Below are 23,359 nucleotides of genomic sequence, written 5' to 3'. Positions count from 1 at the left end.
TATGTTTATAAGAAACGAACGTTATTATAAAGTTAAACTCGTAAAGTTTCATTTTTGTGATGATTGTTTTGACTTTGTCACAACACGTGTCTCGTCATCTTCTCACAAATGTTCGTTTTTATCATAATTTTTGTTGATTCTTATTTATCATAATTTAAAATTATTACATTTTGATATTTAAGAGGTTATATAGTTGAAGATGAAATATTCTTTTTCTTCTTCGATTGATTTTGATTTCCTCCTAATTTATATTATCATAATTTTAATAAATACACTATGAAATTATATTTATTATACTATAAGAATTTGATGATATTTAGAATACGATATAAAAAATGGTTATGTTGGGAAATAAGGTTATGTGCAAATACTTTTTGTTATCCGCGGAAGTATGTATGAAAAATGATCAAATTTTATATATGAAATTAACTAAATTCGCAATTATTTTTAATAATTTCCAAAGTTTTGAATTAATATCAATTTCAATATTCGATTTGAGCAATCTTATTGCTTCACAAACTTCTTCTAAACGTGTTGATTCGAATATTTGGCAACGGTTATAAAATTTTATGGTTTAATGGAATTCTCAAAGAAGTTTTACACGATCGAATTACAATGCAGCTCGAGTTTGCTTTAGATACCGTGTCTGGCACGACGTCGACCACCTTTGACTTGCATTCTTTCGCCCGTCACCTATTGAAAAACAATAAGAAACATTCTATATTGCGAATGCGGCTGACGCGACGTGCACGTGCGTTTAAAGTGCACGAGGATGATTAACGATTTGTTAACGGCGCATTACGTATACACATAACCTCTGATAACGACGGGCAAACAATATAACGAACCTCAGAGATAATTCTTCGATAAACCATCGGGCCACAATGTGTTATAAATTATGAAATGAATGGAATGTATATCGAAGAATATACAAATCAGATTAGAATATCATATCATAGTGATTCTTCTTTATATGCATAAGAATAATAATGTTTCTATTACAAATATTTTACGAAGATATATTAACAATTATTAATATCAATAATTAATCGATTAATAATTAATCGAAGTAAACGATATATTTGTACGTACATTTGGTGTTTCTTATTTATTTTTTCATATAACGATCGAGTATAGTCAAATTCAATTTTTTTTTTTTTCTTTTACATGAATATAAAATCGACGCTTTTCTTGAAATTGAAATCCATGAACTTAATTTTGTAAAGATCATAAGAATCGCAAGAAATCGATTAAAAATAAATAGAATAGAATTATATCGATACTAAAAATATCTTTGACTAAATAAAGCTTTGTTGCATTACAACTGGACTATCAATAGTTTATGTAGCACAAAACGCAGTAACAATGACGCGTTAAAGAGCACGTTAAGTGTAATTAGCATAATAATCTAGCATTAACTCGCCTTGAGTGTATAAATACTCGTCGAAACATTTATAAAGGATTATAACAATTTCGAGAAAATAATATTTTATCGTTTAAAAAAGAATTTCAAGTTTAATTTGACACACACCAGTGTTTCCTTAAACGAAATTCTATCCTCGTTTCGTATCTTTATATTTTCCATAAAACGAACCGAAAATTTATCGATTGTTTACAATGTCAAATTCATTCTGGATGGAAATGAATGGAGTTTATGTAAAATTTCTCATACGAAAATTACCGACCACGAGCCGCGGGAATGTTAATGGCAGCTGTAGCGGTTCCGCAAGTCGAGGTAAATAATACTAAAGGCCTAGGACCGGTCTAACATTCCGATCCAGTTCGAGACCACTTTCGTTTTTTCTCGCTCTCGCCCATGTTGGACGAAAGGAAACGATATCGATGCTTTTACGACCGCGACAATGCTAGGCGTGGCGTCTCCATTTTGCGACAACGTGAGTTTGCGATTAAATGTCAGATCGTTCGAAGTCGATGGAAATTCCTTGTTGCCAATCAAGGAAGTCGTGTATAAATTTTTGTTTCTTGAACGAAGATTATTGTTCCAAATTGTTCGAGAATGACATTTTTCTTCAAAACAATTTCGAATCTAACTCGAAGATGTTAATAGTAATATTCCAACAATGGAGTATATATAATTTAACAATGAACTTGCAAATATGATTTTTCTGTCTACATATTGCAAGATAATCCTTACGTCCAAAAATTTGACCCACCCATTCTTTGGGTGAAAAAATGTTTTGATAAAAAAAGAAAATGCGTTAAAAAATTATTCGGTTATTCGGATATCGAGATAAAGATCGATCTGAAAGTTGTGAGCGATGAAATCTTCGCGGATTTGACACAATTAACCAACGCAATGCCGGTAACTTAGTGTACGTCGACGGCTTCTTGGTTGCACTTATACGTCATCTGACCTCGATATACATTCTCGATGCAGCCGTTTTCGTGCAACAGATACAGATAGAGAGATTGCCTTCAATTTCGGTTTTGAAGAGAATTTTCAAATGATCTATCGAATTCAAGTCAATTTCTTTTTTTACGTGATTTACGTTATATTTTTAAAAATTGCGAGAGATTAAAATTATTGTAAAAAATATTTATACTCGAAATAAAATATATTCTTTGCATTTAAGATAAAATTATATAATACAGTCCTCTTTATGCTAAAGGTAATTCTCAATAACTTGTAAAAGTTTATACTTTAAGCATGAACATATAAGAAGACAATTATGATCAGATCAATATTTTCTAGCTATCAGTATGTATACTTTAAAATCAATTTCATTATATAAATATTCGTTAAAACAGTTATACAGTTTTAATAGTTTATAGTTCGAAGTTAAAAACGAATGTTCATCCTATATTCTTACTCAAAAAATTTTGCACGTTTATACCTCTGACATAAAGATTACACTTGCTTATTAACAAAAAAATCTATAATTCATTTCTTTAACATTTATCCGTTAAATAGAGAAATAAAAATCGCGAGACACCTTTCAATACTAGGTCGTATCATTCAATATCCAGCCAAACTGATAACGAGCAACAAGTTGAATGGATCCGCGATTCAGAGAAAGAGGAGAGGCCAGGAACAAACACGTGGATGTAACGACACTCGAATGAAAAAGAGAGGTCGTGACGTAATCGAGAGCCATCTTTGTCGGCTGGCATTAATTAATGGATATCTGCTTTTCGAACATTTCTCGCGATGAAGGGAACTAGGAAACGAATAAATAAAAAGTATCGGCATTCCGTGAATGCGTGTCTTTGCGCAACGCGTCATTGGGAAGAACGTTGATTGACATCCAGCTCGGACGACTTGTGAGAGACGAAGAAAATACGAACGACTCTTTGTTTATCCAACGTGTGTACATGTACACAGGTTGGAAGGGAAACATTGAGCCGGGACTATGAATAGAGCGGAATCGATTGTTGTCGAAGGTTTAGAGGTTGAATGTGTGTTTCTTATCGCGGTCTTTGTTTCCCGATACAAAGTAAAGGATGTACATGAGTAACGTAGTACTACGTAGTTGAAAAAAATTCTTTTTGGGTGGGGTTGATTGATGGAAATTACAGTTGGAAATTATATCAATGACTCTAATATCCTCGAAGATTTATATCTTTTGTTTTCAACTGGAAAGTATACGCGTATTACTCCACTACTATTATTACTGCCATTACTACCGCTATTAAAATTGCTATTAAAGTTGTTATTAGTGGATAGAAGAAACATTGGATAAATTCCTGAAACGATCTTCAATATAATTGCTCAATAGTTATATTCCTATTACTGGGAATAGTTTCGTTTGACATATTATGAAATTCATTTATTTTCCCTCCTCCTTTTCCTTCGTTCATAAATATAAAATTAAATGCAAAAGGAATTCATTCAGTCTTTTCATTCCATTACGCTACAATTATTCGGCTATCTTAGATATTTGAACACTTATTCACCGTGTATGAAGAATCTTAAATATCCATTTCATCGTGGAATATCACGTGTCTCGATTATTTTTTTCTAAAAACCTAGAGGTGACAAATCGTATTATTATACGGAAAACAAATATTACTTGTGAGAAAATAGGAACTAATGAGACATCTGGTGGCATTAAGGAGTAAGAATTTGGCAAGTCTCGCATAAACAACGTACCAGTGCGATGGTAAATAGTACATGTAAGCGTATCATCGCATTCTGATTGATAAAAACAGTTAATACTTCTAATAATAAAACAGCAAGGATATCGTGCTCGTTTTCGAGCCCATCAATTACACCCGATCATGATCGAATCGATTGCGTTCATCGCATAACCACCGGAAATCGGCTTTCCCTCCGCGACACGCAACAACCGTCTTCCATCGTTCGTATTCCGTTTGACTTTCACGCATGCGCGAAACGAGGTATCCCTTATCGGGCAAAACGACACCGATCCTTTGGGCGAAAGAGAAGGAAGAAAGAAAAAAGCTGCTTTATAATTGATACCGAGGCCAAAGATTTCAAGACGCAAGCGTTCCTCGAACGAGATCGTAGTAGAAATCGAGCTTTCGAGGACGCTGACGTTCGTGAACCCGCAACGAGTATCGAATCGGGTTTCTCGTGATTATGTGCATGAACTCGCGTCGAACTTCTCGGAAGTTATTGATGTCCGAGCGTGCCCGTCGTCGAGAGAAATATACCGCGAGCTCAACGAGCCGTAATGGAACGCTTTTGCTAAATAATACGCATGAAGGGGCAGATAAAACGTGCATGTCGAACGTGTATACCACCGAATCTCGAGTTAACGATGTTACGTAATTTGGCCCCGCGCGGAAAAGATCTGTTATTGTCAATTAAAAAATTAAGTTTTGAATCAAGTATTATGCAAACGATATGTAAGAATAAAAATTTTTAATATCGCTGTCCCAATCAAAATTGTATCTTAAAAATTTAACAGTTAATAATTGAAGTCGGTCTAGAAGGAATATTCTCATGCTTTCACACGCATAAAAAAATTTTATTAAAGATTAAATTTATAGGTTGGACGATTTTCCTTCTAGATCTTTAAAGATTGATTTTTATATTAAGATAGATTAAATTTGATTGACTTTATGAAATTGAAATTGTCGACCAGTTATTTATAAGAGATTCTAAGATATGCAATGTGAAATTAGTTTGCTCGACCCCTGAAAGAAGCAATTAGGGAAATAGGAGAAAGTGTAATGCAGATATGAGAAACGCAGGTATGGAAAGCGGGTCATTATCGATCCAAATTGCCAAATTATCGATTATGCGTAAATAAATCCATAGTACTCTTTAATATCGGTTTGACCTTTTGTTAATCGTAGTTGAGACACGTACGTTGTCGATTAATCAATTCATCGAGAAAGTCTAAAGTAAAAAAGAAAAAAAAAACGAATTCGAAATTTTCTTTCGACGAAAATGTAGCCATGTATGATAAATGGTTCGAACTTTCTACTCGATCGCGAGTAAAGACGAGGGCGTAATTGGCCTGCTGGTAATTGCAACTGCAAAGGATTAATTTTCATTCGACGTTTCAACCCGATAAAATTTCCTCTTGCGGCTGGTGTCTAGCGTACGGATTATATAATATACGCGTGGGCCGCGCGCTTTCCTTGAACGAGGACAAAACAAGTGCAGCGATTTCATGCAAATCGAGCAATTAATCCGCGCCGCGATGAATGGCTACTGTTTCGCGACTCTGAACTACCCGGAACTTGTGTCACTTACTTAATTTTAGACGATTTTAAATGGTCTCAGTCGTCCATTAATCTTTTTTATCGATCGTACTCGCACTCGAAATATTTTTTTATCGTTTATTTTGATTTTAATCCTCTTTCTAAAGAATATTTATAATATTTATTATTATAATTTATAACATTTGGCTTCGTTTCTTTTAGTAATAATTTTTTTTATAATAAAAAAGAATCTTATAAATCGAAATTATGCCTGTACAAGAGTGTGTTTTAATACTCTTATATTATAAAAATATGTTTACTTTCTTAAAACAAAAACTGATCGATCGAACCTCGATCTATCTCCTACTTGTTCATCTGTTTTATCGATATGGCAAATCATCGACTCTAATCCGTTAAATTGCAAGATGAGGAGGATATTGAGTTCAATCAACTTTGCAAAATATTTACAACTTTAAACCCTTCCTGTTATTTTTTTCAAGTGAAAATAAATATTCGAGGACCATAACTCGTGGAACAACGACTGTTTCCACGCAACACAGTACAAGCACAAAATCATCCATTTCACGATTCCACGAGCACGAATCTCTCTGGTTAAACGCAGGCAGCCTAGGTAGGTTGCGACCAGCTCTCATAATACCACTTAGCTCCATTGTTCCGTGTCGCGGAAGAGCAGCGGCTCGAAAAACTGTCAATCGCCTTTCTAGATCGCCAGGCGATCCCGATATTATGCAACGATTCACGTACCGAGCTCGACGTATCGATCGTGTTAATCCCAGAGATCCGCCACCAAATTGCATTAATCAACACGCCCTGTTAGAACAGGATCTGAATTTTCTACTCCACGAACTTTCACACGATCCACCTTCTCAGTCTTTCCGTCTACTTTATTCCGTGTTTTCCTCGGCTGGAAAAATGAGAATCGAGCTCAACGACCGGCCCAGTTTTATTTGCAACGAAAAGTGTCGACGATGCTGGTTTTCTTGTAAGAAGCTTTTTGAGCGAGACTGTCGCGAAGCACGGTCGAACACAGGTATCGAGAAATTACGGTTTTTACGAGTGGTTTTGTTCAATTTTATTTCACGAAGTTTTCAACGATGCGATTAAGCCTCGATGAAAATAAGATACGATTCGGTTTACATTATTGTATCTGTTGTTGGTTGTTATATCTGTTCAAGCGCGGACCGTTTAGATTCGATTTATTTCAAACAAAAGCATTGCTATCAGTTTTTAATATGATTTCTTTGGTGAAGTATAGCGTCGAGTTGTTTGAAGATGTTTATCAACATGAGATAAATTTGCAGTCGAAATCCCGAGGAAAAGTAATATTTTTAAAATAATATGAATTGCAGTAATATTAAAAAATTATATATTTGTTAAATATCGAACGTAAAAGTAATTTTGATCAAATGTAAAAACGATGACAATTGTCTATACGTTTGTATTTATTATTATACAAGAATTAATTAAATTAAAACGTGCAACATAGATCTCGATCGATATCTCGAGTCTTTTTTCAAGCACGTTTCGATGATTTCAATCACGGATCGCTTCAACCAAAATATTTCTCTCGAAAATATGTCAACTGAGATGTAAAAGTGTCCGAACCGAACGAAACATTATATACAAATATTTTCCTTGAAACGAAACGCTCTCATAATATAAATCAATCTTAAGTCGAAAAGCGCCTTGGATTTTAAAGGAAAACAGTGTAGGTATAATAAAGGGATTATGGGGAATATGTAAAACAACAGGGATCATGGTGTAAGAATGAGATGAAAAAATCAGAAAAAGAAAATGAATTTCAGTAGAAAAAAAGAAGAATTGGGATTAGTCACTGAAAGAAATGTGTTATAATGTGGGATACGATTTTTTCCATTTTTAAAGGAATTTGAAAATCCGCCATTTAGTAACTTAAAGGTTAATTAAGATACATGATTGTGCTTTTAAACAATATGTATGTGACATTTACTGGATGCAACAAAGTACAGATTTAACAAAGAAAGAAAATATTTTACCGGCAATATGTTATTATGTCAGTTCCTAAACTGTTGATACTGTCGTCCTCATTCTTGTAACTTAGGTTTATTTAAGCAGTGAGTGCATAGGTACATATTTGGGGTAGCAAGGCTAGGCCAATTAGAGGCCTATCATCGTTGCAATTGGAGCATGTCTAGCTACGCAAAATAGATTATAAACAAATCTCTCTCTTTCTCTTTCTCTCTCTTGTACTCACTCATTCTCCATTCGTTCGTTGAAATATATAATTTGTACAACTAATGTTCATTAATTCTTGTGTATATTATGTATATATAACTTTTCGTTCGTAATAATTTAAAATTAAAATTTTACACGTATGAATTCAATCGATAGAAATTCATTTAATCGGACATTAATTAAAATTTCTAGTATATAATTTCGATAATCGATAATTAGAAAAGATTTTACGAGTTTAATATAATTAGAATTCAAATTCCTATCTGTCACTAATTATCGAAAGTTTAAGACCATCTGTTAACATGATCGAAAGGATATATATATATATATTATAATCTTCATTTTATATCCTTTTTTCATTAACTTTTTACGCTGCTTTTTGCAAAAAAAGGATCGCTCGGACATACCGTGATAAAATCTGAACTCTGACTCTCCACTATCGTAAATATTCTACCGGTATATACACCTTCAACGCTTCTTATCATCGTTCTTTTTTTTTTTTTTTTTTTCTTAAATTCCCCAGACGTAGCCGCAAAGAACAATATTTTCCATGCGTACCATTTTAATGACGATTTCTTCTGTATCCTTAAACCGCAATTCTAAACCAAGAAAAAATTCCATAAATTCCTTTCCAATCGTCTATTTCTAAATTTGCAGCCATTATTCCTTCTAAGAAAAAAAAAAAAAAAGAAAAATTCGACGAACTGTTTTCAAATTACAACGAAAGGGCATCGTTCCCTAAATTCACCTTTGTTCCAAACAAAGGAAGGGAAAAATAGAAACGCAAGATCCAATTCCATATTCGAATCAAAATACAAGAGTGTTATTCTTAAATTCTCCTTCGTTTATTACTCGGCGGTGGTCGCTTCTAATTCAGTCGAGCGGCCTCTCGCGCCATCCATATTTATGCGCTCGAGATTCCTGTAAAAGGTACGCGGGGCATTTTCGAGGATAAACGCCGCGTCACTCGTGGGAAGGGCTCGCCAAAACGGAACAGGAGTCATTGCCTTTCGCTCGCGTATATTTTTAGTCCAGGTTGGTCAACATTTTCTCTTTCCAAACTCCTGCTTCCCCCCCACCTTTCCCCCGTGAAGCGATCTGTCTCAACGCTCTTCCCTCTGCGCAGTCGCGAGGAATCCCGCGTTTTAATTGCACGGATCGGTCGGTTGCTATTTCAAGGTGAAACACATACGGCACCGGCCGCTTTGTTATTCCAACGTCAGATCGCTTTGAAGATTATATACCTCCACGCCTGCCGTTTAATGCCTTCCACGTCATCCAGTTGCTTATTGAAATTTCTCGCGATTAAACCGTTCGTTTAACGGCGATGCGAAATTTTTGTCTTCGTGTATTAATAAATTAATTTAATTCATATTGTTTGGTTTAATTGTGAATGTATAGAGGGTCTAAGGGAAATTATGTTATTTTTACGAATGAATGATTTTAATTATAGAGCCAGAAATAGCGAGAGGTATTTTATTTGTGCGTTGTTCGCGTAAATATTTGCATATTCTGCTCGTTTCATGACGTCGATTAGTCGTAGCTATTAAATATTCTAATTAATATTTCGTTTTGCGAGGATGGAATTATTGGTTTCGAAATCCTGGCTACGGATTAAGTTTGAAATTAACTTTTAATAATGATATGAAATGGTGAAAACCTATACAAAGAATTTTGTTTCGTTACGGGAGGAATAAAAAAAAGATAGAGCGAGGCAGCTCGTGTTTGTTTATCTCGTGTTTTGGATAAGTTAGAGATCATATATTTGGTGATTCTACTTGCAAAGGCATACTTAAGAGGTAGAGATAACAATGATAACAAAGTCTTGAAAGCTTAAGACTTGATGAAAAGTTTGATTTTTATTTAGTTCCAATTATAAGATTCGCCATAATTTTAATAGATATAATTCTTTGTAATCTAAGATATTAGAGATAATATTCAGAGGTTTCGTTCAGTGATTTTCAATGATACTTTCAATGCATGCATTTGACGATGATAAAGTATTCTTTTTTCTTTGTTAGTCTTCAAATTTTTAAAAAGACAATGCAATTTTACGTAAAGAATTTTCTTGAATATAAATCGAAAAAAAGGCATTTAATTTATTCGAAAAGTTTTGCCACAATATTATTCGTCAGCGGCGATGGTTTTATGATTAACGAATATCTCGATCTGGCGCCACAAGGGAAATATACGGGATATAGATATACGTATGAATTACAGAGGAAAATATTTTCCTCGGGCAATTTATTTCTAGCTCGTGAACGTTTTCGCGTGAGATTTTATAAAAATATTGATATTTGCTTTCAGAATTTTCTAGCTCTAGTTCCACAATTCTAATTTATTTAGACTTTGCTTCTATTTCGCTTTTAAGTGAAATTCTTAATAATAAATAAGATTCGATGCATCGTACATCTGTCCTCCTTGTTTTCAATTTGAGAAACGAGGAAAGACATATCTTATTAATCTTTCATAACCTATATATATATATATATTTTTATTAAAAAATTCATATTTCTTGAATTTTATAAACAATTTCTCTAAAATACAATTAAATTGAAATGAATATACATACATGTTTTAAAAATATGTGTTATAAAAACTGATTTATACTTTTATTTCTTAATTCAAAGAAAAATAATATTTTTTCCAATTTTCCTTCGACATCTTCTCTCAAATTAGGAAACTTTTGCAAGATTATAAATTTCTACTCGCTGCGTATTAGATTGTGATATTATTTCCCACAAGAAGCGTTCAAATTTCATAAACGACCATTCGTCATTGATCCATCGACGATCAAATCGTCGTAGGGCGCACGAATAAACAGAATTAAGATCGCGCTGATTTCATTTGCGATCTCGTTTTAACATTAAGCTGAACGCGTTCATAATTATTAGACGATGCCTAACGAGCCTGGTGTCGGGCAGCCAACGTGGAAAACAAGTGTGAGCCGTGGCTTATTAAAATTCATGTTCAATTTGCCGGATCCGTAAGATTGCGCAATGGGCTGTCGTGCAAGTATCCGAGCAAGGGAGCGCGATTATCCTCCTCGCGATCTCGAGCCTTTCGCTTTCCAGCGTGCTGGCTGTCACTTTTTCATCGAGAACTTTAAAACTCTGATCGATCGAATAAAGTAAGTAAATTTTATTTTCAGACAATTTATTCTTATTATTCCAATCATTTTTGCGTGGCGGATTTAAAGAGAAAATTTGTTTTGAAGATGATTGAATAAATTTTTTTGTTTTATTTATCTTTACAAAGGAATTTTCTTATGCGTCCAGTTTTGAGTAGAAAAAGAATTTTAAGTTTTCCGTTGTCTTTGAATATACAATAACTTTAGAAATGTTAGAATTTTGAATTTTGTTTTAAGATTTTTTGTTTTAGAAGAGAATTAGTTTTTAGCGTTTAATTTAATAACTGAATTTGAAGGGCGCATAAATTGTTTTGAGAATTTTGTGATTTCTACAGTTTGGCTCAGATAATCAAATGAGAACCACGATTTCTATGCGGTAGAACCATTGACATTTTAAGAATACAAATGGTGTACTGTGCATTCAACGGAGGATGTTTCTTAATAAATGGAATATGCTGATAGGTGAATTCAAGAGTAGTAAAGGTCGCGGTATTGTCGGAATTACAATCCTCTCTGTAGAAGAGGAGGAGTAAAAATATTTGAACCAGTTTCATCCTTTCTGAATGTTCGACATTTTGAAAAAAAATAAAAAACATTCTTCTAAGAATAAATTCGTAATACAATTTCTCTCTTAAATTTACAAAAGCGTCACAATTTAAGACAAAGAAAATATATTTTTTATGATAAATTCTCCAAGAACGATTACGAAACGTTTCATAAAAGATGAAGAAGAAAAATTTGAAAATACCGTTGATGAACACATGCGTGAACAATTCGTGGTGAAACTGAATCATCCCTCGAGTTTTTACTCGCGAATGTTCGAACGACAGTCGTAATTGTTCACAGATGCGCAGCAAGAACAGTGTGAGCGACTTTTTGTCCCGAAAACAAGGCAGAAAGATCCGGCGCGGTGCACCATCGCGACGAATTCTCTTTAATTCGAGGTATTTTTAGGCGATGATGCTCGTGGTTAAAGTGCTCGTGGAATCCCCAGCAGGGGAACCATTCTTATCGGTCGACAGGAAGTGTAATCGTTCCTTCTCGATAGATCAGGAATTCGGATAAATTCGAAATTACAGTTACGACTGTAACCTCGATACTTCTCGGAATGCAAAATAAATAGAATATTGAATACACGTGCGTTGAATCGCACGTGCGCACAGTTATGCAAATGTTGTTTCATAAGCGGATTACAGCAAGAATTCCAAGCACAGCGGACAATACGCGCGTCTTTTTTATGTTAATCACGAGAAAATTCGAGAAAATTCGGGTATATATGTATATTTTTGAAAGAAATATTAATAATTTTCTTTTGACGAATTGAATTAATTAAAAACGAATCTAAATGGAATCGTAATTCAAGTTGAACTGTCATCTTACGAGTCGTTGAAAAAATTAACAATAATTAAGCCCGATATTTTTCTTTTTTCCATCAAACGAATATCTAAAAAACGAATATCTTCGCGAGTAGCTTTATTAGAAATCCAGTTCCTTGCTCCCAAGAACCGTTCTCAGACGTCCCATCCGTGGCAAAATTCTACCAACGTGAATCACCTACCAACGTAGCCACCTCGACAAAAGAGTCTCGAAGTTCCAGCGTGCAAAAAGGAAAAAAGGGCCGGCGTCGACGAAAAATTCCTTCCTTCTGGCAATGGTCCACGCGCTCGAGAGGCGTTCCACCACCGACGTCGCTCAAAGCAACGACTCGTGGAGGAGGCGTGGTTCTCCATAAAGAACGAGAGAACGTTAGATCATCGGTCGGCCGTCAACTCGGAAGAGATCGGAAACTGCGGGCGCGCGACATTCCTGCGGGGACATGTGGGCGATCCTGTTATCTGCCGATTATCGCGATACACCGAATGCGACCCACGGATTGTTTCGTTACGCGGGCCACGGACGTCGACCAGGATCTCGGATGAAGGAAGGGGTTTTGATATGTGGGACAGCGGTCAGGAGATCGTATCGCGCGACAGGCGTGAAACAGGGAAACCGCAAGCTCTCTCTCTCTCTCTCTCTGTCGAGATTTTGACGAGTTTTTGCGCTACGTGGATGGATAAGGAAAGGGGATGTGTAATTTTTTATGAACGAAGAATGAGCAAATATAATAGTTTTAATTTTAAATATACTGCATTTTGATTTAATTATTATTAATGTAAGTAAATTTATTTAAAGAGCAATAGACAAATTTGTTAATTTAAGTATTTCTTATTCTTCTCGAATTGATAAACAAGCCTCTCTAATTAGATATAGAAAATATTGTTTAATTTTAACGATTCGACTAATTTTATCTAGTCGAATCCTAGTTTTTTTTTATATGTGTTTATATTTTTAGAATGTAATTATATTTGCTAATGTAAATACGTGTATAATAATAAAATAGGATGGCTATATACAAGGAGTGCAAAGGTTAACACGTTCGTCGTCATATACGGGTGACGCTTTCTTGTTCAAGAAAAATAAGATTTTCACTTGTATTTATATTTAAGAAGAGGCCCCCCGATGTAATTATATTGTACATATATTTATTCACGTGAATTGGAATCGAAAGAATTTAAAATTTAAGAATAATGGAAATAGAAAAGAGGGACAAGTATGATCTAAAATTATATATGTGGCAACACAGGAAGGCGTTGAAGTTGGACAGCCGATTAGAGGGAAGCTTATATTCGAATGTTTAAGATTGACTTTGGAAAATATACGAAATAAAAATATCAAAACTACTTCCGTTCAACGCTCCGTTCTGACTTTCCAGCAGTAACGCAACCCGTGAGAAACTCGACCAAATCACGGCGAACGTGTTTTAAAGTTGTAAGCAGTTTTCTTATACGTGTGTACAGAGTGACCGAGGAAAGTGTAGATTTATTTTTCGAAACGAACGAATAATTTTTTTTTAAAATCGGTTTCTTCCGAGTTTGAGGATGTAAAAAAAAAAAAAATATATATGTATATATCTTGCAGATTTATGTCAGTTATGCTATGCATGCGTGAAAATTTCCAGATCGTGATTCGAAAGTATGAAACGAGGTGTAAATATACGGATTGTACATACAAACGAAATATTATCATATATTCTTGTTTCATTTCGTGCGATTAATAATCAGAGTTGGATACATTTTATTCGAAATAAAATAACAAATCGAGTCGAATAAATCATTTCAATCAGATCAATCTTGCTCAACGACTTTAACATCATTTTGAATAAATTTTTCCTTTACATGGATCGGTTATAATGTTTGAATTAATTGCAAAAATTTGTATTGAATTCTATTTTTGCATTCATATATGGAAGTGTCATTTATCAACTGTTTAAGGCAGAATTAATGATACGAGGTCTTGCAAGTAACTCGAACTAGAAGCAAAACGTTTATGTAAAGAAAATATTGTTTAAAATAATCGATAAATTTCGTGCTTCCAGTAATTAATCTCTCTTATTCGTAAAAACTTGATTCGTAAAACTTTATTTGTTATTTAAGAAATGTATGTATCAATATCCGTGTTTTAAATATTTTTAACACAATTTTGAATTGAAAGAAAAATTTACGGAACGCATATAAATATTAATTAGTACATATGATCGTCAGAAAATTAATTTACGAAATATATCTTTCCTTACTGCACGAATGTGTATATTTTTGGAGCAACACGATTGTTTGCCGGGTCAAACACGGTAAGAAGAAGTAAAGGGACTGGAAAGAAATTGGAATTCAGTAGTCAGCGTTTTGACAAAGTGGGTACGAAGTGGCTTGTCTTTGGAACGTGGAATACGAGATTCTCGAGAGTGCACGTCGAGGCATAAAAATGCTTAGGTATTCCTTGCTTCTTTTTATTCCTCTTCGCAAGAGAGAGAGAGAGAGAGAGATGTCGGGAAATGCCGGCTATTGAATTTCAATTCCTTACAAAACTTCTCTACTCTTTTATGACGCGACAACTCGTAGAATCGTGTTTTCCTTCGCCGAGATCTCGTACAATTTTCTTCAAAGGGCTGTCACTTAAACATATCGAGGGACATATCGAGTTCAGCGTACATATTCGCACCAAGTACAAGAATGATCGTCAATAAGTTTTCGAAATGGTAGGAATGAGAAAACTGGCGTCCCTCTTCGAGAAGAGGTAGGAGTCAATTTAAGAGGGACAGGTAGGCGGAATAATAGGTTGAGACCGTAGGTGATTGAATTCCAACGATCCATAAACTTCCTCCGCCCTTCGCAGGATGAAATAACTGCCCTGATAGCGCTCCCTCGGAAATCCTGACCTTCCTCCATTTCCAATCTTTCAAATAAAACAACGAACGGAACATCGTATCGTGGAATATATATCGCCTAGTAGAAAATCTTCTTTTTACTTTGCCATTCCTTATCGAGTGTAACATTCATCCTTGTAATAAAATCAACTTATATTAATAGAAATTTACCCGAGATTCTCATCATTATCATTAAGATGACTATATAAAATCAAACTTTGATTACTGAAATTTCCATTCTGTATCGATAGATAATAAAAAAAGAATTTACGACTTTCGAAGTAAATAATATTCGTTAAGTAAGAAAAAGTAACAAAATGCTTGATTTAAAAATATATGAATATTTTCGATAAAATCGATAATTAATCATTTCGATTAAATGTTGTTAAATATATAAGTACGTTGGTTAAAAAGATCCAGAAAAACTTCGAAATATCATTTTCATTATTTTTTTCAAACCTGATGAGATGATCTGTGGCTATGTAAAATCAAATTTACTATAAATATAATAATAAATAATAAAACTGTAGATAAATAAAAAAGAATTCACGACTTTCGAAGTAAATATATAAGTACATTGGTTAAAAAGATCGAAATATCATTTTCATTATCTTTTTCAAACCTGATGAGATGATCTGTGATTAGATAAAATCAAATTTCGATTACTGAAATTCCCAGTCTATGTCAATAGATAATAAAAAAAAGAATTCACGACTTTCACGACTAAATAATATTCGTTAAGTAAGAAAAAGTAACAAAATGCTTGATTTAAAAATATATGAATATTTTCAAAATCGATGATTAATCGTTTAAATGTTGTTAAATATATAAATACATTGGTTAAAAAGGTCCAGAAAAACTTGACCATTTCCAACGCAAACCTCACCTTTATCTCGCAGTATATTCCATGCTCCATCGTACGGACGATTAATTTCACGTGTAAATCTACTGGCAAGCCGTAGAATCTCGTGTGCACGCCGTTAACCTTGTCCAGAGAGACGCGTTCCCGTGACAAAGCGGTCCTCTCTATGGCGTCGTTTTCACCCTGCGTAGGCCATTATTTTTAGATAAAGCGCGCGCCAAGACGATTTTCAGGGTAAATGTTCCCGTGGCTATCGGTATGCCGGGGAGAAGCTCGAAGGCCTTCTGGAGGCCACGTGACTCGCTTTTGAATACCGTTAAACTCGAGGAGATAGAGGAACGTTCGGTTTATTGAGAGGTAGGGTCGAGATTGGCAATTTTAACAACGATTTTCCGATGGTATATGAATGCTTGTTAAATAAATTTTTAACGTAGGAGGAATGATTGATGGTATTCATCACGGCGTTGTTGGAAATACTTGGTGGAAATTGGACGCTTAATAAATAAAACTGAAATAGTCTTGCCAATTTTGTCTTAGCAAGTTGTTAATTTTAAATCACGAGAAATTAAATAAGTATTTATTTGACATTGAATTTAATTTTCATTTCAAAAATAAATAAAAACTAATTTAACTATCAACCAACTTAATTGAAACTAATTTAATAAACAACTAAAGTAAAATCATCCTTTTTTTTTTCTAATATAGATTACATAAAATATCGTCTCAGTCCCTCAATGTAGAAAAGAATCACGTGTAAATGGTTTACAATGAAACGTGTAGGAGTCAAGTCGATATGGTGAAGATAATTTTGCTGGCTAATAAAATAGAGACGCAGCAAGATCATCACTCCATGCAAAGGAATTTATGTGTGTTCCGAGTATCTTAATAGATGTTTTGATTTGGTATTAGAAACGCGTACGAGGGTCTATTTGGGGAGCATGAAGTAGAAAATATGTGGCTTTTATGTGGATAGTTATGAACGCGTTGGATAAAATTATACGCCGCGGACAAGAAGGGCATCATTTATCACGAGATGCTTACTCTGTGATATTGGAATCGTAATTTTACTTGAGAATATTTCGCCTTCGATGATAATGTAACGTAATAGCAACGTTTCTTGTTCAAGATTCTTTATCAGAGATAATACACGTAAATAACGTAATCTTGAACTTTGGATAAAAGTTCAATTTTTCATAGTAAAGTGTTAAATAATGAACAATGAAGTAATATATAAAAGAAAATATTTGAACGATAACAAATAATTTTTTGAAAACTTATCAATTACGATAATCCTGTATCCTGATCTGTTATCACGATGAAATAAGTTAAAAGTATAGAAAAGAAAGAGAAATTACATTATAATATTGTTTAAGGAAGAGAAAACCTTATTAAGAATAATAGAAGAAAGAGGAGATACGTGTATTAAACATTGTACTTACATTCGTGCATGTATCATGTAGATTATTTACTCATTCAGTGTCTGAAGAATATCGTAGGTATCGTTACGATTTTCCCATAAAGAAATTTCAAACTATATATATTATTCTTTATCTATATAATCTGATTTCGTTTCGTGCAAATAGTTAGAAATTTTCTTTTTTCGAAATAAGAATTATAATACGTATACCTTTATTAGGATACATATTTCTAATATTTGAATTGCTCAATAAATAAGCCTTAACCGATACTTTTATATATCAACTTTGTGTTCGTTTTGATCTCTAAAATCGACCATCTCTCGAATAATTATTAACTACGTATATTTTGCTACGCAAAAGGAAGCGAATCCAATGAATACCTTTGCTTTGCACACGTGAAAACAATGTTAATCCGTATATTGTGTAGCCGTTTGATCGTAACCGTGAAGCAAACACGCAAATGGTAGTAGAGCAGCGGTATGATTTAGAGCGAATGCAGTCGATAGAATTTCAAACGGTTTCCATTTCGCACGTTCCAATAGTTCACTGATTGACAATTGAATCGAATTATCGGCGAAGAATCGAACCACGATCGCTATCGATACTTTTGTCTAATTTCGAATTGTTGTTCCTTGTTGAATTAAGTTAGCGCGATTGACGTGATTAATGGTAGGTGCTGTGCTTTTGTTAGCATTCAAATTAAGCAATTGTTGAAGTTGAACAAGGTTTTTTGGGACAAGAAGAATAAAGAAATTGTTGTGCTCATAAATTGCTGGCAAAAAAATATATAAATTATAATTTTGCAAAAATAACTCAAAATTTGCCCGTTTCTAAATTATTAGCAAAGATATAAACTATTGCATGTAAGCAACATATCAATCAAATTCTTTAAATAAATTTCAATTCTTTTCCATGTTTTCAACGATCAATTACAGTTTAAACGATTAAAAATGGATGAATATGCGACTATTTCTGCATAGTTAAATGATCAAAAGTTTAATAACAACTTCGATTAACTCGATTGGTGAAGAGTGTACATTTTTGGATTCATTTATATTTTAGAGAAGAAAAAGAATGATGGGAATGTAATTGAGAAATGAAAGAAAGATATATAGAGTGGCATGCTCTGTCGACCATGATGAACACAGCTTTTTGATTAAATGACACGATTTTCGATTAAAAATGCGACAAAAATAAATGAGATAAATAACAGAAATAACAGACCGTGAAAATAATTTGATGTATCGAAGAAGCGTTAGTTAGCACGTAACAAAGAATGGAATCTTGTTATTTTTCCATTTCATAGAAATATATCTATGTTTCTGCATGCTTGCATCCACCACGAATTCAATGATTTCACTTTTCAATTAGCTCGATGCTAATTATCATCGTATAATGTGATTAGTTGTTGTTATCCGACTTTCATTGCATTTTTATTAACATGCTACACAAATTACATTATAGAATTATGCATATAGAAAACGAATACAATATTTTTTTTTTATCTGTTTTCTTTGAATTTTAAAAAAAGAAAAATGTAGGATGTCTACTATATACGAAACCTTCTAATTTCAAAAGAAATGAAGTTTTTTTCTCTAATTCCATTTTATTTGTTAACTCAGTCACACCCTCTATCCGGTAATTCCTACGTTTCAAACACCGCTTCTCGAATGTCAGGGATTACGATCCGTAGAGAACGACTTGGTCCGACATATCAGGACTACAATGCAATTAAACGTTGCACGGTTTACGTAACTGCGTACTTGGCAAAAAAAAGGCAGCTCGCTTTGGACGTTGAATAATGACGTTGGCGTGGGAAAAAATTGATTTCTACATCTACGAAAAAGCAACAAAACGAAATAAAATCAAACAAAATATTCTTATCAAATAAGAACATTGTTGCAAAACATTAAATAATTTGAAACACTCCAAAATATGAGTTTTTTTCTTAATCTGCTATCTCTATCTCTTCTGTGGAAACAGATGGCACTTGCGTAACTCTATTATTTGGATTAGTATTTATTTAGCAACATGTATTAGCAACAATAGTTCAGTCACTTTGTTGTTTGTAATTATCTGTTTATAACGAGCGCTGTAATTAATAATTCGAGTGTGGAGTATGAATAATGATCCGGTTTTTAATGGAAAGAATAATAACTGTCGACTAACATTTTCACAATTATTTAGGCTTGCGTTACAGAAATTTAAAAATTGAAAAACAAACGTTTGGTTTTAAATCAGTGATGAAATCCTATGAAAAATACTCGAATCAATAATGATTGCAAATTTCTATTTCCTATTTCTAACATTAACATTTTATTTTTCTTTTTTTCTTGTATCATCTTTTATAATTTTACAAACAAAAGTTTATATTATTTTATACTTCAGATCAATTTAAAGAATGTTATTATTGTTATTAGTCGAAAATTTGTTTTAGGATAGTTTTATTATTGCGGTCGTCTATATGCGTTATTATCTGCATAACTGTAAATTGTACAGTCCGATATGGTTGCCAGTATACGCGAATAATTTCTTCGCACAGTGAACTAATTACTATTAATAACCGCATCGAACGTTCATTAAAGCGAAGTTACACGAGCCGTAAACTCGGTTTCATCAATTTTGTTTCGACAATATCATCATTTGGTAAAAGATCGCTCCAAGAATTGTTTTGCTGCACGAAATTATTTTCGTAATAATTATTACGTCTAAAATTCAATGCATCTCTTTCGATAATTTGATTTTCATTTTGGCAAAAATTGACAAAAATATCGATATTGTTTTGCTGTAATTATAATTTAAAATGTCTGACTAATTTCACATTATATCAAGATTGTATCTTCGCGTACTATTGATTTTCTAGATATACCTATACAGCTATATATATATATAGAAAAAGTTAAATTTGTAATGGCATGTCACAGTATTGAAAGACTATATTTTATTTGCAGTTATCGTTATTCAAGATTTCCGTGACTTCTTTTGAGATTAAAGAGAAATGCTAATATCATCATGTTCTCGTTATTTTTATACATTAATCATATTCGTATAATAAATCAATAGAGATCAATTTCACCACGATTAACATTTTATTAACTAATTGCAATTGTACAAACTGGAATCTCCATGTTTCTTTAATAACAGTCAACATTCCAGATTTTTGTGTGAATATAAGAAAAAATACAAACTAGCTAATCAATCTTCTATTTCTGTCTCCTTCCAATCCAGAAAATTCTTCCATTAGTCACGAATCCAACAAAAAGAAGCCGAAGAGTTCTTCGATCGATAACCTTTTTACTAAATAACACGTGAATATATTAAGATAATGACTGCAGTCACGCGCAATTGAAACTAGAGCAACAAAATGTCTGCCTCTCTTTCGACTCACCTTCTTTCAATGGATTCTCGAAAGCCAACAAAATTCTATCTACAAATATGAACGAAAAAATAACTATCTTGAAAAATTTGATTCCTGTGATTTATTTACAGAGAACAAGCGAATTGTCTCGAGGCTTGGACAATGTTGTTGTAGCTCGCCTACCTTTCGATTTACGCAATCTAAGAGCCGGCCAGTCGCGTGTCTCCGCGCCTTTTCTAGAAGAAAACGCGGAATTCTTGTCGCTGGTAAGCTTTGCTCGACTTACATCGTCGAGAATTGAGAAATTACAATCGAACACTGCAGATGGTTAATTGTCCTTGATTGATCGATCGCTTATTTGGAGCGAGCGATGAAAGGATTTATTGAGCTCTCGTAGCGACAACATTTTCGAGACTTTTATCTCTGCTGCGTTGAGAAGCTGGATTTAACATTACGAGCGAATTCTTGGATCATTCTTGGAGCAATTCTAACTCGTTAACTTTCGAGGATATTAAAAGCGTGTTCTATCGAAGAAAGTTGGAATTAAACACAATAGGGTAGAAACAATTGGAAATTTCACCGTAGAAACTTATTATAATAGTGGCTCTAATAACTACCTTCGTAACATTGAACTCGAGTTGAGGAAACAATCGATTCTACAAGTACTATATGATATACCAAGTTCAAGCTTCGAGTCCAATCTCTCTTCGATCTTTTTTTTACAGTAGAGAAGCTATTAAAAGAATTTTAGTTTATAAAATACTGCCTGTAAATTACTTACTGTATAAAGAAAAATATTGAAGGAAGAATTTAACGATTTCAAGGGAAAATCAATCCTGATGTAATTAATAATTTTTTTTCTAAATGCATTTCATACATAGACTAGATTCATAACAAGGTGATACACGTTTTTTACAAAAAAAAAAAAAAAAAAAAAATAATATCAATATTTATCGGATTAATATTCTTTTACAGCGATTAAATCCTTCTCGAAACCATTCAATTCCTGTTTAAACCATTTTTTATACTCTCTTTATTGCTAAAAGAAACGAACAAAAATCGAACTAAATGGAATCGTCTACGAGACAATCGTAAATTTCTCCATCGTGTAACCGATTGTTCCCCATTAATTAACACCGAGATACCTTTTATTAATGTTCCAAGAGATTATTCTATGAAATGGTTTTGATGCGATGGAGATATATATACGCGTGCTCGATGAGATCCAGGTGCGTGGACAAACGGCGGTGGGTGATTGAACGTCGATGGAGCACGAGTGGCGACACTCGAATTTGATTCCCGTCTTTTCATGAGAGCGCGCCTTTAATGGCGCCTTCGAAGCTGCCCGTTTGGTCCGTGGAAATTAAACGAAAGGGGAGAACGTCGATTAGGGCGACAAAAGGGCTATAATTTGCCCATATGTTCCGATATGCGGGTCTCGAGTTTCAAACGCGACTTTTGAACGAAAGCAAGGTTAGTAAATTTTAAAGAAATACTTTTATCTTCTTATGTAATTATTAATATAATTTTTCCTTGCAATTTCTTTTTTTATTTCGGGCTGTTTCGTTCGAGAATAATAATATTAATAATTATTATTTTTTTATGCGTGTATTGGGTCATCGTTTCTTCATATAATTTCTGGTTTTTATACGTTGCATAACGTTTTTCACACTTCGCTGGTTATCCTTTTTTTTATTGATTACTATTAGCCTATTTAAAATCAACGATACCTACGTCACGCATAATAAATTACGCTACTATTTCTTCGATATATTATCATTGACATTTGATCATTTCCAAGACACGGAACGAAGTTATGTATCGATATTAAAATTCAAAGTGATAAAAAATTATTTATATCTTTTTTTACGCTCGATATTACATATATCGTATATTTCATTTTTCGAAGCATGTTTTAAATATTAATATGCATTGCAAGAAAATGTGCTTTGTCAAAAAAGAATTAACGAATTGCATTATATTTTTATGATGAAAATGAAAAACCAATGTACATAATTACCTCTAATTTATTTTTCATCCGTATCATTGTAATTATTTAATACACCAGAGTCCTCAGATTCTTTTCTATCCAATCGAGTTGAGCAAAAATCAAAAATCGGTCAATTATTCACGCATACCTTCGTGTCGTTTCAACTTTTCTTCGGCAAGCTCATAAAGAAATAATGGTATCAACGGGTTCGTACTAGACCGTATCTCTGTACAGCGAGCGTAAAAGGGTAGAGGCAACTCCGTCGTAAATCCGTGCAATTAAAAGGAAGTTTGTACATAGACGCGGCCAAGTCTTTGGATCGCGATCGTTCCCGACCGAAGCGTGCACGATTTAACTAAGCAGCTGCAGACTTTCACACCGAAGAAAGAGCACATTTTCCGGTGCCGTTCGATATAGTGGAGAGGAACGGCGGACAGTGGGAACGACAGATGCTGAGCTCCTTTTATGCACCGCGCTTTGTGGTCACGTTGG

At 33.6% G+C, this 23,359-nt stretch overlaps 1 protein-coding gene and 1 long non-coding RNA gene across 6 annotated transcripts in view; one reads left to right on the top strand and one right to left on the bottom strand.

The window, feature by feature from the left end:
* Positions 1 to 23,359, top strand: part of LOC100867566 (puratrophin-1) — a 344,145-nt gene that overhangs the window by 304,062 nt on the left and 16,724 nt on the right. The window lies entirely within an intron of this gene.
* Positions 353 to 23,359, bottom strand: LOC147656890 (uncharacterized). Its single transcript, XR_015293459.1, has 3 exons — positions 22,898 to 23,359; positions 16,126 to 16,284; positions 353 to 693 (listed from the first exon to the last, which is right to left on the bottom strand). It is a non-coding gene; the product is annotated as an uncharacterized LOC147656890 (long non-coding RNA).

This window comes from Apis florea, unplaced genomic scaffold (genome assembly GCF_048593485.1).
Source record: "Apis florea isolate Af1SG1 unplaced genomic scaffold, ASM4859348v1 contig_3493_pilon, whole genome shotgun sequence".
In the NCBI taxonomy this organism is placed as follows: Eukaryota; Metazoa; Arthropoda; class Insecta; order Hymenoptera; family Apidae; genus Apis; species Apis florea.
Note: the sequence above shows the minus strand (reverse complement) of the source record. Positions and strands in the feature narration are given on the sequence as shown.